The sequence below is a fragment of the Pseudopipra pipra genome, chromosome 1 (assembly GCF_036250125.1).
Source record: "Pseudopipra pipra isolate bDixPip1 chromosome 1, bDixPip1.hap1, whole genome shotgun sequence".
Taxonomy (NCBI): Eukaryota; Metazoa; Chordata; class Aves; order Passeriformes; family Pipridae; genus Pseudopipra; species Pseudopipra pipra.
The window spans coordinates 67,323,422-67,338,194 of NC_087549.1; positions in this window are offsets into that span (position 1 = coordinate 67,323,422).

A 14,773-nucleotide genomic window follows, 5' to 3' on the forward strand; every position below is an offset into this window, starting at 1 on the left:
CAAAAAGCAGACACCATTTTATTTGCTGCCAGTGGGCAGCTATTGCAGTGATTATGTAGTGCAGGGTTGCCAGGCCATTTAAGGAAGCTGAGTTCATCCCCTTTTGTTAGTTCTCCTCCTCCTGTTCTCCAACTCCTGCTTTTGCCCGCGTTGCTGCAATGATCTTTCCAAACATATAGGAAGGAGTCTGCTAGGTTTGTTGAGAGAAAGAAAGATATTAGTCATAGAATCATCTAGGTTGGAAAAGACCTCTGAGACCATCAAGTTCAACCCTTAACCAAACAATACCAAGTCCACTACTAAACCATGTCCCCCAGTCCCACACCTACACATCTTTTAAATACTTCCAGGGATGATGACTCAATCATTTCCTTGGGCAACCTCTTCCTGTGCTTGACAACCCTATCAATGAAGAAATTATTCCTAATATCCAATCCAGACCTTCCCTGGTGTAACTTGAGGTCATTTCCTCTCATCCTATCACTTGTTAGATCAGAAAAGAATCTGACTCCCACTTGGATACAACCTCCTTTCAGGTAGTTGTAGAGAGTGACAAGATCTCCCCCGAGCCTCCTTTTCTCCAGGCTAAACAATCCCAGTTCCTTCAGCTGCTTCTCATGGGACTTGTTCTCTAGACCCTTCAATAGCCTTTTTTTTTCCCATGTCTGTGATAATTATAGAAAAACTTAAGAAACAAGAAACAGAGGTGACAGCAAAATCTGGTGTTAAATAACATAAGATTTTTTGTATGGAATGTACCTAACTACAAATTGATGTGCTTTTATTTGAGACCTTGTGATAAACTGTTCTGGTCCTCCATTGTATTCAGTGTTTTTATAAGGAATTGCAACAGAAAAAGTTAATAAATATCCCTAGTCTACCCTGTTTGTTGAAATTACATTGATTCAGGTTGTTTAATCAGAAAAGCCTCCTTCTGAAGTGCAAACATCACCCATATAAAAAATGGGGGTTTTTGGAGGTGAGTGATGTGAGTACTTCTGGATTTTACTGGTAGTCTGAATGTGAATGTTTTGGATTCCAAGTAGCAGAGTGACTGAAATGAGAGCAACTTCAAATTTTCTACTTAAACTTATCTAGCTGTCTCCTCTATAGAGGTCTGTGTATGTGACATATGGAAGAACCGTGAGAAACAAACTGACATATGTACTTTGCTTGAGCCAAAGTCCTAGAAATAAGAGACGGATATGAGTCGGTTTATGTGATACATGGAAGGCTAGGAATAGAAATTGCCAGCTTTGCTGTTACTGTTATCATCCAAATAACTTTTTTTATACTTCAAAGTGAAACTAAAGTGTCTTAAACTGAATTGCTTTTCTTCTTTTTTTTTTTTAATTTTATTTTATTTTTGTGTGTGGAGATTGACACTGCTGGGAGTGAGGGGATTTCAGTGTTCCAATGCTTAAAGACTACCATTTGAAAATTACTGAAGTAGCCTTGTATAAGTATATAGTATATAGATTAAATGAGTTTAATTCATTATGGTCAAAGTTCATTTTTTAGAGGAAAGAGGATATAAACATTCCAAGGGGACTAGCATTCAAATCGTGTCCTACTTTTGAAACCAAACAGTTGTTCTTCTGGTGTAGTGAAGAAAGGGTTTTATTTTTTTTTTTTTGGTGTATGTGTTTTTGACTATTTTAGATTGTGTAGGGCATTTCAAGTTTTCCTTAAAAGTCTGAATGGCAAAAATATATTGATGCATGCTGTATTAAGTCAGATTACTACGGTAAAAAACCCTCTATTTTTGCATATTCTGAAAACCTGAATTGGATTGCATTGTTTTGTAATGTCTTTCTCTTGAAACTGCTAAATAATACTCCTTCCACACTTCAATTTTTGAGAGATCAAACTGCCATTTTTATGAATGCTGTGTTATGAAAAATTATTTTTTAGGCTTTGTCTGAGGAATAATTACTTGTGGAAAAAAATGAGGATGGAGATGAACTTGTGAATCCTATTTCCTCCATTAGAGCTCTGGTTTGACTGCGGTGTTTCATGCCTTACCTCTCCTGTGAACTCAATCTCAAAATACTGTAATCTGGTGGGACATGGGTGTTGTTGAGGAATACCCAGTGAACTCTAAGATTTGTGACAAGAGTGAACACTCAAGGATTAAGGCAAAAGAATGTGTCATTTCTCATTTTTGCTGACACATCAACAATAGTCTAAGATGCTCAGTCTGTTTGAAATATTTTTGATACTTTTGTGGATGTGCAGAAATAACTCTCATGCATCTAAATATTGTCAAGACTTGCAGAATTCTCACATATCTATAGTCCTGAGTGCCAGCTGAGCAAGGGATTTTAGAATCCTCATTTACTGACTCAGGTGTCTACTCAGTCTAAGTAGAACTGTGGTGGTGATCAGTGTTGCAATAAGCTTCTGCACCATTTCTTTCACATGAGAGTCTTCACTACAGCACTATATATGTATAATATTATCATCCACACAAACAGCAAAAACCCCTCGCCAGTCCTATTTTATGTTGTTTTCTCAAAAATAAGTCTTCAAGGACAGAAAAAGAAAAAAATTAATTGTCTGTTGCTGGGCTTTATATATTGCTTCCCTGCCACTCTTCCTTTTTAGATAATTTCTCTAAAGCAACTCTGTTGTTAAATTAGTGGAAAACCTTCATAAGCCAGGTGAGTTAAGTATGAAGCATAGGACACATTCTATTAGCCTTATAGTGAGTGTACCTCTTTTTGCTTTTTCTTTTGTTGGCTGTGAATCTTTTCCCCTTTGAGATATAATCAGATCTTGGATCTAGTTTGAAGGTGCATGGTGCTTTTCAGTAATGGCTTCTAAATTGTTTTTTTTTCTTTTTTTTCATTTTTCTCCTCAAAGGTGGAATGTTTCCCCGAAGTTCTGAGGTAGGTAAATGTGTCGATCAGTGTTGGAAAGTGTGTGTTTGGACACAGAGCCTTTTCTGTGCATGTTAAATTGGAGTAGAAACTTCTAGAAAGCAAACTATAAACTGTCTGAGTTGCACCACAAGCCCAAATTAATTTTTGTGTGCCTGCTTGTTTTAGGCACACAAATATTAGTAATTTTAGGATTTGCAGTTGTGTCTTTTTTGTTTGGGTTTGATTTTTTGGTTGGTTGCGTTTTGTTTATTTCTTTTTAAAGAGTCTACTCTTGTTGTTGTGTGGAAATATGTGTTATTCAGAGGGAAACTTTGAAATCTGATAATATGTTATTCCCAAAACTAAGCTGGTTAATTAATCAACTTTGGGAGAGCAGTGCCTCGCAAAATGTTGAGGCAGTACTGTTGAATAATTCTGGAAAGGCTACTACTGCGGAATGGGTGACTAGGGAACAAAAATTTGACCATGCCTGTCTTGCAGTATATCCTAGTTTCTTGAAAGGAAAAGGGCAGCAAAGTAGCGGATGTGGAATTAATAATGATTTTTCTAAAACAACGTGGATCTCAAAGCTTTTCTAGTTGCAGGAACTTTCCAGTGTCTTATTAAAAGTTTGACTCCTCTGAACACAAAAACAAATTGTTCCTGATGTTAATCCCAGCTTGATCTGTCCATGTTCTGCTGTTTACATGTATATAAATGCGAAGCTGAAAAAATGTTGGAAGTAAGAGGGTCGCAGCTAGAAAAGCAGTCCAGCTTTGAAATGTTCTTGATTATTAACATGCAGGAAGTATGTAGTAAAGCTGAGACCATGGTTTGTATCACACCAAAGGGACTAGGGATGCAAGCTAGGGAGAATCAAACTCTATTTGTTCTTGACACAAGGCATTTCTTGTTTTGAACACCAAAACTAGTAATAGTGAAGTGCATGTGGGAGTTAAAAAGAATTATTTTCTACACAGTATTGGGTGAGGAAAACAATTTCAACGTCTAGAAGATCAATATAGAAGTACTTATTTAAGATAGCGGTTCTGTAGGACATGTCTTACTCTGTTTGCAGCCTGGTCAGAAATAATGGAGGACTTTGAATTAAATTCTTGTATTGTGCTTTTCAGAAAACACATTTCTGTAATGAAAGAGAAAACAGAATTTCATCTCGAGCTGGTAAGACCGCTGTGGGAATGGCTAGGGGTAATGTTGGTAAAAAAAATGCTGCAAATATCCTGAAGTGGGAAAAAGTAAGATGTAACTGTTGTGATGCTACTGCAGTTTTAAAGGATTTAAAGGGAAGCAAAGAGTTACCTGCTGTAGCCCAGGAGATTAAATTCTCTCTCCTCCTTTGAAAAGAAATGTGTTTGACCAAGTCAGAAGGGAGGCAAAATGCCAGCAGCACATATGAGGTGGTGAGAGTCATTGGGAGGAAGAAACCAGATCAATAAACTGTGAAATAATGCTTTCCCTCTATTCCCAGGAGTGAAGTGTGTCCTCAAGCTTCCCAGTTCCCAAGCCCACTAGCAGTTTCTGTGGTATGAAGAATTACCTACAGAAGGTTAGGTTAGGGAGTGGGTAAGCCAAATGCACATGCACAAATCCAAGTGATGAAAGGGAGCTGCTTTCCAGGCTGTTGATGGAGTTGGTGGAAGTCACTGTGAAGGCTACTGGCTGTCACATTAAAGGTCATAACAATGAAGGAAATTTCATAAGCACTAGAAAAAGGCAGGCATTGGGCCTATCTTCAAGACACACAAATCTGCGGATCCCAGAAGCAACCAGCTGATCGCCATCCCTTCATTCTCTGGGAAGACTAGGGACAACATCTGCCAGAAGATGGCTTGGAAGCACGTGAAGGACAAGATGACAGCAGTGGTCAGACAGTACAACTTCACCAAGGACAAGTTGTGCTGGGAACAACATGAGCCTTGCTTTGAGGAGGTGACTGTCCTAGTGGGACAAGGGGAGAGCAGTGACTGCCATTTACTCTGACTTCAGCAAGGCCTGTGACAACCTCTCACAATAACCAGAGAGGGGTCGAGCAGGGACAGGAGAAGGGGGCTGCTGTACATGGGAAAGAGACAAATTCCAGCTGTGGGGATGCTGCTAGTGGTGGTGCGGCTCAGGGCGGTAGTGAGGCTGATGCTGACGATGGTCTGGAGTAAGGGCTTGGGTGGTGGTGGGACAGATCACCTTCCTCAAGATTGTGGGTGTCCCTTCCCATCTGGGGAAGGCAGGACAGCTTGGCAAAAAAGGTGTCCCTTACCAGCTGGGAAGGCAGCAGCTTGATGGAAGACAAGCCCTCTCCTCCCCAGTCCCTCAGACCTCAGTGCTGAATAGATGGCACCTCTTCATGAGGGGTGGGGGAGGGGGGTGAGAAAGTAAGGCCCATACAACCCTTGACAGTCATCAAAAAACCTGTTTGTTAGTGGAAGATATTGCAGGTAAGCCTGCAAGAAGTCCATAGAGTTTTTTTCCCAACTAATATTGAGCGCCTAGGCTGAGCTACTGGTAAGGAGCCAGCTAGTCACTCCAGTGATGCCACTGGAGTGACATCACAGATGGAGCAATGATGCACTAGTGTAGCATCACTTTATCCCTGTGGCAGAAGTACGCACTTCCATTAGTTCTTCTTTGACTTTAGGTGCCCAACCTTGCCGGTGGAAAGCCAGGCACTCTTTCAGTGCTTTTTACTATTTCTGTGCATGCCTGAGCTTTCTTTGCATTTTCCCTTGTTGTCAGGTTGCAGACCACCCCTTAGTATCTCACAGGCTGCTTATGCTCCTCATGCCTTGCTTCTCTAGGCAAGTACTGAAGACAGGTTTTATCTCTCAGGGGTTCTCAAGGGGAGCACTTAAGGTGGAGGGGTGTGGATACCTGCATATCTCTGCCCCAATGGCTAATTTCCACGTACCTCATGCAGTGTAAAAGCCATTTAGAGGACAACATCAGCTGAAGAGTAAAGGGAGGACCTTCTCTTCTGTGAGGTGATTTAACTACAATCCTGACATCCCTTTATCCTGTGCAGCTCCATAGCTCCATTCCTTGCTCTCATGGTTCGTGCTGCAGTGTAAGGTAATACCTGTTGACAAACTGTCTGCTGGACTAATGAGGTAAGGTGTCATCTCAGCTATTTAATAATTTCTTTTCACCCCGTGGCTTGTGTTTTTTTCTCAAGACTGCTGTGCAGACCACATCCTTAGAGGACTGGTTGTCATTTTTTTGGGGGTTATATTCTGACTAGCTTTTAGGTGACACAGAGAGAGATGGTGCAGCTTGGGAGGAGGTGCTGACAAGCACTATCAATTTTATGTCATGAAATGCATACTGGATGATGGAAATCTCAGGGCACCTTTTCCATATTTGTACTGAACCTCGTGTCATGATGCCATGCGATTGGAAATAAAACATGAGCTAAATTCAGCTTGCAATGGTCAAAGGGCAGATTGTCTGTAGAACATTTCCTTGGCATGGTTTGATAGGCAGGCAGGTTATCTTTCTGTGAAGATGTTCTCCTATGATTACGTTTGTGAGTACATAGCCTGCTCCAACTGTGAGTCTCTGGAGGGATTAACTCAAGAGTGTGTGGTGGGGTCATCAGCACACTTGTTGCATATCTTGAATGAGACTGCTCACTGACAGCAGGATGTTCCATACAAAGGTAAGAGGTGCTGTGTGGTTTGTCTCTGGTGCTTTCAGAGCAAGCAGTAAAAAAGGCTGTATACTACTTTTTGTTTAACAGAATGGTTGAAATTACAGAAAAAGCAAGTTACTTAGTTTTGTTCAGAGTTGTGTTGCAGAGTTCTGGGGAAAAAATAAAATACTTTTGAAAATCCTTTCCTATTGAAATACAGGTCAAGTACAGTGTTGCTGCTCTGGCTAGCAGGCTTGTTATGACTGATTTCATTCATCTTTTTATGATATTAGAAGTCCTGACTGCAATCCAAAGGCAAAATAAAAAAGAGAACAAAAAAATTGCAGCACCAGAAGGGAGATAACTTCAGTGTGAGAGAGAAAGTAATCAACCCCTGATTTTGTTGCCTGTTACAGGGGAATCATTTTACTGCTTGAGAGACAGGGATTTGTCATGGCCCTGCTTTCAAAAATGAGAACAGAAAGGGTCAGCTACTGGAACTGTGAGTGTGATATATAATATGTATCTTCTGCAGATAGGTAGGTATCTAGGGTTGTTGCACTAGACACCAGGCCTTATAACCAGATAGTTGCTAGAGAGCTGGAATTATAGGGTTTGAGGGTAGAAGTTTTAAAAGTGCCTTGCTGTTTGTTTGTACAGCAGGGCAGAAGAGAAAGGTATCCATTTGACAGCACTGTGCTAGCTTCGAAAGAGCATAGAAGGATTACCGACACAAGTTGTACAGACACAAGCTGTGACAGCAAGTTAGCTATGGACACAGCTGTAGCTGTAGAAATATGTTCCCAGGAAAATTATTTGCCAAGTGCTTGGTATATCAACAACACAGCTAGAGGGATTTGTGGTACAAAGAGCAGAAAACGCAAAGCTACAGAAAGGGATCTTTAATTTACAGCATGAGCAGTCCTGTGGTTAATCTAAGTAGCACAATCCATTCCAGGCTGATCTAGCACTAAAGGAAAAAATAACACTGCAGAGGGCAGACAGCCCTGAGTTTTGGCAGCAGTAAGTGCTAGAGAATTCATTAGCCTCTGAGTTATAGTGAGATTTGGGTTTGCCAATTTTCTTGGACTAGGCAGAAACTAACAGATGCTTGGCTCAAAGGCCCTGTCAAGTGTGCTGTCTCTGGGAGGGAGAACCCACTGGAGGCTGAAATGTTATTTTGTCAAAAGTCTTCGTCTTTATGGTACCTGACTGCTGTTTCCTTCACAGCCTCTCCCTCATGCCAGCAGGGCTGCTCTATGCGGTGGGCTGGGCTGGGAGCTGGGGTGACCCTCTCACAGGTCACCCCTCACTGACGGGGTGCTGTCCCCTGGGGTCTGAGCCAGGCAGGCAGGTGACAGGCTTCAGTGACAGTTCTGACATAGCCAGGAATGAGTCAGATCTGTGATCTGACCAGGGTCCAGCTGGGAGCAGCAGGAGATGGGACTGGAGGTGGGGCTGGACTTGGACTCTCCAGCACTGTGTCCAAGGTTTGTTGAGGAGAAAGACCCCAAGGACAGGCTAGAGACAAGCTGCCTGCAGGGAGTCTGACGTAGGGCTGAGCTGGAGCCTCTGGGCCCACAGCAAGAGGTGGGTGGGAGTCCCCATCCAGGTTGCCCAGAACCATTAATTTCCTGCAGGACCTGACTAGAAAGTGGAAGTTGGGGCACATTTGAGCAGGGTAGTCACACAAACATTGGGCTTCCCACACTGTGGGTGTGCAGCCTTTGGAAGTGATGAAATATTGACTTAAAGCTTCCATGTCCTAAGGGACAATGAAACTGATGCCTCCTGCTAACATGGGGAGTAGAGAGGAGGCAGTAAAAAATGGGAGTAACAGGAAGAGGTGGTGAGACCCAGTACTTGGGTCCCTAATCTTCACTGATGCTTGACGCTGATGCTGCACTGCTGTGGGACTGCTAAGTGGGTGGTTAGCTCATTGATAGGCATTGCAGTTCTGTATGTCCAGATGTAGTTCTAGGGGCGCCTGCACCTCTTTCTCTTGCTGAGTAGTAAAAAGGGGAGCATGGGAGGAGAGGGCATCAGAGCACTGAACATGTTTTGCATTTGTGAAGTGTTTTGTGTTACTCGGCAAAGTTAGTTTATTGACATTTCTGGCAGGTGTAACAATTCGGAATATATTTTTAATTATTACATTCTGGTAGATCCAAGCCCAATTGTGTTACATTAGTAGAGGTGATGGAGAGCAGCAAGGGGCAAAATATTTTGAGAGACCAGTTGGTTTGGTTATATGATGAAGGCTTGGAAACAGTACACTGGAAAGAAAATGTCAAACACTTCCCATTTCTGAGACAAAGTAGCAGCTGGGTTATGTGACACTGTGAACAAAAAATGGAAGTTTTTACAGATGAAGTAGGAGATGGGTTGTGAAAACAAAATAGGTCATCAGTATGAGCCAGAGTGGCATATGAATTGCTTTCCTATGCTCAGGGCTTATGTCAGAGACATAGGCAAAAAAATCACGATAAATATTGCATTTTCATTGTTCGGTAGAGATGAAAAAACACCATTAGCTCCAAGAAAGAGGTGAATAACTTTTCAAGAATTGAAACAGTCATAGTAGTGGAAAAATAATGACTGTGGCTGGAATGGGAGAGGTATTGTTAATGCTTCTACTGGAAATTTGACATTAACAGCTGCAGAGGGAAACTGTTAAATGCATCTTTTATATCAGAAGAAACTCATTTTCCTTTTTTTTGTTATGTAGTGGTCCAGATGTATTTGTCAAAGTTTAGGTTTCCATTTAGTACAAGGATTTGGGGCTGATGCCTAGTTTGGGTATGGTCACATTTAATGAATGACTTTTTCTCTCTCTGCCCCCATCGGGAAGATCTCTTTTAAAGATTGTAGAATTGTTAAGGTTGGAAAAGACCTCTAAGATCACTGAGTCCAGCCATTATAAATCTTGGATTCTTATCTCTGGCTTCACTCTTTGCTGGATGTTAGTGACCTTGTGGGGGTTACTTAACCTTTTCTTTTTTGGTTTCTTCTGTGGAGACTCTGGCAGTACCAAGGATCTGCTGATGATTCAAAATCTGACAATGTCTATCTTTGTTCTCTGTTTTCCTGTAAGGAATCTAGGAGTGTAATGGCAGGATAATTCAGGAGAGTTCTGACTGATCGCTTATCTTTACAATGACCTTTCAAGAGCCTTGCTGCTACTTGCCTAACAGCATTGAGAGGCTGATAGTTCCCTGGTTGGATGATAGATCCAGCAGTAGCTGGCTCTAAGGACTGTTGTGGCTTTGTAGGGAGAGATTTGCAACTGTGACATTTTTCTGAGAGAAGAGGGAGCAATGTGTGGCTGGGAGACATAGTTTTAATAGAATACTGGTGTAGCTGCACTGAGGGACAAGATATAGATATCAGATTGCAAGTGTAGAGCACGTTTAATCAAAAACTGCGGAAAGTGAGAGGTGGAGAGGAAGAGGTGAGTGGGATATTGAATATTTCCTAAGATATGCACAGAGAACCAGAGTTAAAATAGAGCACAGAGGGTGTGCTCTCAGCTGCAGATACATCACAGTGTTGGCACTTTTATTTTTATGGAACAACCGTTGTCTCATCACAGATGAAAATTGCACAGTCCTCATCTTTTCAACACTGGTTGAGTTATGACTCTAACAATCATATGGTCTAAGAAAAAAAATCACAGCTTTAGTCAGACTGAAGGAGTATTTGACACTGTATAACGTAGAGCTCTAGATCACTTGCATTTTCTTTAAGCTTAGATCCAGGAGACCAACAGATTCTACATAGGTGCTCATTTATTTTTTTACCAAGAATTTGTTCTCTAAAATGGAGAAAATTGAGGAAGGAGTGTTACTGAGGGATATTGACATCCTAACAGGAAAACAGGGAGTCTTGTTGAGGAATCTTTTTTGCTTTTTATAACATGCAAGGCGTTCTGAGTCTCTTGACCCATTTCTGGTATGTTTGAAATCCTCTACATGAAGATGTATTTCCAGCAAACAGCCCTTTTTTTTTTTCTTTTTTTTGCGTACTTTCTCTGAGCACTCTGAAAGAAAGAAAACTTCTGCTTTCTGTTTTGCTGAGGACGTCATATGGCCATCAATATGTGTATCACTAATTTTATATCACTAAACCCAGAATGTTGTATTTGGGAAGTCAGACCTGTAAGAGAAGCAGCAGCAGTACCAGTCTGATGTTTTCTATTGTATATGTTGAAATGGAGTAATGCTGAGAAAAATGTACCTGGAGCTTCTTCCCTCTCTCTGGGGATCTGATCTTTTTGACTACAGGAACTGCATGAGAATGAACAAGGCAAGGCACAATGGATGTCACACAGAGGGAGAAGAAACAGTTTTTTAGGATCCTCCATTGCAAGGGAATAGGAGACGGGAAACAAGAATTTGCAGTTGAATTGTCTTTTTCAGAGCAACTTTTAAGTGGTGTGTATTTTAAAAAACAATAGGTCAGCATGCTATTCAAATTCCAGTCTAAATGATGAACTTGTAGGGGATTTGAGACAAATTCCATAGCTGTGGAAACAAAGAGAGAGGGAGGGAGGAGCATCTACCCATTCTATTTTCTCTGATCTATGAATTACTGTTGTCATGCTATTTATATGAGTCATCATACATATAGGCCTATTTAGAATAAATATAGCTAACAATCTATTGCATTACAGTGTAATAATGAAGCATATACTGATGTGGTTTCCAAGCCGATAAAGATAGAATTGATTAGTTCCACCCTCTGAAAATTCACATGAAAATGAGCACAGAATATGTCTGCTAAGTAGAAAGAAGATGGAACACAAATTGACTTGTCAAATACAGAGAAGTAACCATGCTAACACAGAGTAACTGTGCTAACACCAAGCACAGCATGCTAGCAGGTCTGCTATTTTATCACACTTTTATCTTCCTGGACTTGTCAGAGGCCAGTGAAAGACAGGTATAGATGATTATGGATTGGGGAATTGGAATGGAAAGGAGAGGAGGAAAATGTGAACAAGTTCTACCTCTTCCTCTTGTTTTCTTTAGCTTCATAAATAATCTACTTTACACATAGGTTTCAAAAATTGTCCGGTCATTTTTCTCCATGGCATATTTAGGGTACTTATTCTGCTGGTAAGTTCCCTTGCATCACTGTGGCACTGGTGCTGTTACCTGAGCTATTGCATGACACTTATAAATTATACTGTCTGATCAACGTACTTGATGCCAAGATGTGCACACATTCTCATCTGTCAGCCTAATTCTTTGCATGTCTTTATTGCCCAATAGACACAAAACAAGTGCCACCTTATGTGCTAAAAGGAGAGAGCTGAATGTATTGACTGGCACACAACTCATTTAGGACACCTAGCCAACTACTTAAATCATTAGTTCCTCCAAGGATCAGAAAGTCGGATATTCAGACCTTCCTCTGCATTTGTTGTTTGAGTGAACTCCTGGTCCATGACTGCTCAACAGCATAAACTGGAAAATGGATACAGATATCTCAGTTCACCTGGTCAGCAATGCAAAGGAAGTTCAGAGATCTAATGGGCAGAAAAAGATAAGAAGCTAGCCGAAGACAGCAGCTAATGCTGGATATATTAATTTTTCCTAGACATAGTGACTCCTGAAGCTGTGATCCACTATCTCTTTTACAGCAGATAGTAATAAGCAGCTGATGTGCTGAAGTACTGTTATTACAGTACATGGAAAGATGAAATTAACTGCAATGTCTAACTGGCTTGAGAGAGAAATAAATAAGAACCCAAAGGACATACCAGAAGTTTTGTGTTTTTTCCTTTGGAAACATTGAAAAATGTGCATATGAACTCTTTAAAGGATAAATGTTCTTTGGGATCTGTCATGGTTTAACCTCAGCCAGACATCAAGCAACATGCAGGAGGTTGCTCACTCCCCCAGCAGTAGGAACAGAGAGAGAATTGGAAAGATAAAAGAAAGAAAACCCATGGGTTAAGATAAAGACAGTTTAGTAGGTAAAGCACAAGCTGTGCACACAAGCAAAGCAAAACAAGGAATTAATTCTCTGCTTCCTATGGCCAGGCAGCTGTTCAGCCATGTCCAGGAGAGCAGGGCCCCATAATGCGTAACAGTGACTTGGGAAGACAAACGCCATCACTCCAAATGTCCCCCACTTCCCCTTCTTCCTCCCATGTTACATACTGAGCATGATGTCAGATGGTATGGAATATCCCTTTGGTCAGTTTGGGTCACCTATGCCAACTGTGACTCCTCCCAGCCTCCCATGTACGCCCAGCTTCTTGCCACTGCAGCAGTATGAGAAGCAGAAAAGGCCATGGCTCTGTATAAGCACTGTCCAGCAATAACAAAAACATCTCTATGTTATCAACCCTGTGTCCAGCATAAATCCAAAACATAGTCCTGTACTAGCCACTTTGAAGAAAATTAATTGTACCCCAGCCAAATCCCAGCCAGCACAGGATCCCAGAAATTTTTGATTAAAGCATTTTGTTTGACAGTTTCGGTGTTGCTTTCTCTGAAACTCAGGGATAATATAGGACAGATACAGCTGTGAAGGCAGCAATGAGACTAGGAATTATCCTGAATTCAGATAGATGCTGCTGTCTAGATTCTCAAAACCATTTTTCTTCGGCAAAAAACCACCACCTTCTGTATTTATGAAAGGAAATTACTATCGAAGTAATCTTTCAGAGAATTATTTCTTGGGTTTTTTTGCATTTGTCTCTTCACACTCTTTGTTGACAATTAGATTTTCATTTTCATTTAAAACTATTACATTTGGGTTATGGAGTGGTTTATAAAAACTTTGCTTTCACTGAAGGAATAACATGACGATGGTGGTTTCTGTGAGTAGGGAAGTGCAAACAACCATGCTCTGGAGAGGCTCTGCAAACCATTTTGAGAACTGTAACTGTGTCTGAAGACTTCTTTGTATGAGCACAAGTGGAGGGAACACTGTGTTTACAAGCACATCTAGTTGTTGCACAATAAGAAGTGTCTTTACTTGATAAATACTCCAGTGAGGACAGCTGGTACTGTTTGGTTTAATTCCCAGACTGCTCTGCCTTGTGCCGGTGAAGTGGCCAGAGAATTGAGAAGTATAAGCCTGACATTTCAGCTTTTTTTTAGGAAGCCAAAGTACGTCATCTAGGGTAAGGTAGTAGAAGAAATATTACCAGATAGTTTTATGAGAAAGAGCAATATGGGTGACAGCTTAACAAATGTGAATAATAATAGCAGACAGCATATGGCTGCTGAGTGAGGTAACTTTGTATTATGCATAATTTAAAAATATTTTTAAAAGATCTCATTTCCCTGGTAGAGCACTTGTCTTCCTACAGTTGTGCCCATCTGCAGATGTCCTAAACCTTTCTTCAATTTTAAACTAAAAGTTTAAACTAACAGCTTGAAACTAAAGAACTTGCAGTCTGCATTTAGGAAGAATACTTTTCCCTTAGCTACCTGCTAGTGTTCTTCAAATAAATATATTTGTTTAAAAGTAGAAATTTATTTTCTGTAGCACTAAGTCTGATGAGAAACTTGTTTGAACATGTTTTAGGATGGCTCTTTGTGGTCCCTTTGTAAACACGTGTTTCTTCTTCCCAACACCCCCCACAGCAACTGTTATCTCCCATGCAGGAATGTCCTGAGAAAGGTGTCCTGAGGTGTCCCATTGGTCCTTGTTAACCCTTTCCTGTGATTGGGTGTTCCTGTAAACCCCTTGAGACTTCTAATTGGTTAACCTGTGATTCTCCCTAACCCTATAAATGTGACATCCCCAACAATAAACTCTCTCTTGCCTCCTCTCCATGCCCGGTGTGCTGTCTCTGTGCCTGCCATGGAGCCACGTGGGTGCTGGGGGGAGGGGGGAGCACCTCTCCCCTCCAGGCTCGGGGCCTGAAAAACCCTGTCGCTGGAGTCCCCTTTCCCTATCCCTCAAGACGTCGGAATGGTTCTTCAGATGGAGAAGGAACCACAACTGGGCTCCCCCACGTCGAGGGTGGGGAAAGGGATCCAGAATTTTCTGCAATGCTTTTTCCCCTTGCCTTAAAATCAAAAATTTGTGTATTCAGTGTTCCTGTATTACATGAATCTCTTGCATTCTATTTTTTTTACATCTTTTTACTCATGTGTTCTATGTTAAAATTTAACATTCTATGTCCTCTTTAGTCAGAAGCTTGTTTCTCTAGAGCTGATTCCATGAACACTCTATTCATGTCCCTCTTGAATTTGGTGGAAAAAAAGGATCCATAATTAATAACATGAGCAGAGTTATGCTC